At 39.0% G+C, this 2,983-nt stretch overlaps 1 pseudogene; it reads left to right on the top strand.

Moving 5' to 3' along the window:
- Positions 1–298: 298 nt before the first annotated feature.
- On the top strand, positions 299–2,371 carry LOC138888449 (uncharacterized; annotated as a pseudogene).
- Positions 2,372–2,983: the final 612 nt, after the last annotated feature.

Genomic DNA, 2,983 nt, shown 5'->3' with positions numbered 1-2,983 from the left:
ATCTTACTTACTACTTGGCATTCATTTGCCTCAGATTTGCATGTTGACCAGCTTATTGGAAAAGGATAGAAAATCATTGTGAGAACCGAGAAAGAAAATGGGCTGTTTTAGAAAATTTCCAAAATAGTTTAAAATTTTGAAAAGGAAAGGAAATGTCTTTTTTTTTAAAAAAAAAACAAAAAAAATGGTTTTATTCTTACGAACTGCAAAAAAAAATTGTTCAGCAAAAAATTTTTTTTTATGAATGTTTGTTTTCAAAATGAGTCTTGATTTTGTTAAAATCAATCACAGATACAAAATGAGCACCATCCAAAACCCACCATTCGCAAATGTAGATAAGTTTCTATTTCGGCTTCAGATATGGTGGCATGAGTTAGGAGGAGATGGTCAGAAATGGGTCATTAAGTATTTGGGAGCTCTCACAGATATTATGAAAGTTAAACCACGCGATGATTAGATTTCGGCGTTAGTGACTTTTTGGGACCCTGTTCACAATGTCTTTCGCTTCTCTGATTTCGAGCTTACTCCCACATTAGAAGAGATAGCTGGATATTCCGGTTTTGACGGAGATTTGAGAAACCAGAATCTTATATTCCCAAAGGCTCCCTTAGTGCATCGATTCTTTGGTCTTCTGAACATTAGTAATCAAATCAGAAAAAGCAACGTTGTCAAAGGGTGTTGTTCTTTCAACTTCCTGTATTCAAGGTTCGGAAAGCCGGATGGATTTGAAATTCATGAAAAGGGCCTTACTAACAAACAAAACAAGGACACCTGGCAGATTTACCGTCGCTTTGCTTTCATGGTGGCTTTTCTAGGAATCATGGTTTTCCCAAACAAAGAGCGGACAATTGATATTCGCATAGCGAGAGTCGTACAAGTCCTCACTACCAAGGAACGTCACACCCTTGCCCCGATCATTCTCTCAGACATTTATTGGGTGTTGACTTTATGTAAATCCGGGGCAAAATTCTTCGAAGGGTGCAATATTTTGTTGCAAATGTGGTTGACTGAACATCTCCGACATCACCCCAAGTTCATGCAGTATGGTCCAAGCAAGGACAATTTCATCGAGAGTTATGAAGAAAGAATAAAAGATTATAAATCTCCAGAAGGGGTGGAAGCCTGGATATCCCATTTAAGATCTTTAATGGCAAGTCAAATTGAGTGGACCTTGGGATGGCTCCCGGTAAGAGAGGTGATACACATGACAACCTTGAATAGTTATTTGCTGCTGTTGGGTTTGAGAAGCGTCCAGCCGTATGCGCCACAGAGAGTTCTAAGATAGCTAGGGAGATACCAAGTGGTGCCTGATGATGAGGATTTGAGTATGCAAGTGATCGAGCTACACCCCAAAGCCACTCTCCCCGAGGCTTTGATTCAGCAGATTTGGAATGGTTGTCGATACTTGAAAGATGATACTCAAGTTCCAGATCCTGCGAAAGGCGAGATAAATCCAGGATATGCTAGGTGGTTTGAGAAAAGATCCCGCGTGGATGATGCACCAGAACTTGATCTTAGAAGGCCCATAAAAAGACCACATGTTCAAACCTTTGATGATAAAATCCAAGAACGATTGGCTTGGGGTGAAAAGGAAAAGGGATACAAAGCAACTATTCATGTCTTAGAAGAAAGTCTGAGGAACCTCAATTTGGAGAAAGACTTACAAGCACAAGAAGTAGAAGGTAAAAAGAAGAGTCTGATTAGCGAAAATAAAAATCTCCGCGCTCAATTTCAACAGATGAAGAAAGCCTCTGAAGCACCAGTGAGAAGTTGGAAAGATCAGAAAATCATTGCCAATCTGATGGAAAAAATGCAAGATTATGACTCCATCTTGACAAAGACTGAAAAGGCGTTAGGCAAGGCTAAGGAAAAAATCATATAATTAAATGAGGAGGCCAAATCTAATAAGGAACGCCAAGTAATGAGATTCGAAGAAGACATGGCTCAATTCAAGAAAGAGAATGACAGTTGGATACATTCAGAAGCTCAACTTCGTGCACAATTGGAAGAAATGAGAAGGTACAATAGAGAACATCAGCACGCAGATATTGATAGAGAAAGAGCACAGGCAAGACTCGATCAGGCCAGACTTCAAGCTCAATTGGAGTCAGCTTTAGATCGCGAAGACCACATAAGAGATATAGCCACCACTCGCCAACAGCAATTGCAAAACCAAGACCAAAGTCTCCAAGATTTCATAGCACAAATCCATAATTTGGCAGTTTACACTTCTCAAAGTTATGTGAATTGCCAAGGGATGGATTATGAAAGGTTTCTAGAGCATGCACCTACTTTTGTCCGTCATCTAGCAATGGAATTAGAAAGAATGTACCGTAAACTAGGAGGTCAGCCGGGTCAAGCCCCACCGTGAACAGATGTTCCAATGATTGAAAACAAAAAGTGGGGAGTGGAGCATATTCATAGCTGTTAGGAGCTTTTTATATAATAAGTCATGTTTTAGTTTGAGTCCGTGTCAAGTCTTTTAAACCATTTTCTTAAAATGTTTTCCAAATGTAATGTCATTTCCGTCTTTGTATTGTTTCGTTGGTTAAAGAATAAATAAGAGTATTAATAATTGCCTTCGCCAGAACTACGCACGGTCTGATTCATGCGGGGACATGATACGTAGGCAATCTCTATAAGATTCGACCACAACCAAGAAAGAATAAAATGAAAAAGGAGGGAAATAAAGATAGGAGTGAGTGACAATAAAAAGAAAGATCAAGAAAAGCTGGGATGATACAAGCAACCGAGCAAATACATGATAGAAAATGGTTAATTGCCTAGGAACATTGCATCTCAACGTGTAATTGTATATGTGTTAAACTCTCAAAAATAACAAGTTTGCTCATTTCCAGAATTCAAGCAGTTAGTTTATATAGAGTATACTGGCACATTATAATTATCAAACCAGATCAAAAGGACCAATACCCAAAATCATGTCTATCTCGGATGTCGACACAGGTGTTGAGATAGAGGAGCT

This window comes from Nicotiana sylvestris, chromosome 3 (genome assembly GCF_000393655.2).
Source record: "Nicotiana sylvestris chromosome 3, ASM39365v2, whole genome shotgun sequence".
Lineage (NCBI taxonomy): Eukaryota > Viridiplantae > Streptophyta > Magnoliopsida > Solanales > Solanaceae > Nicotiana > Nicotiana sylvestris.
This window is presented reverse-complemented; position numbering and strand designations above follow the sequence as displayed.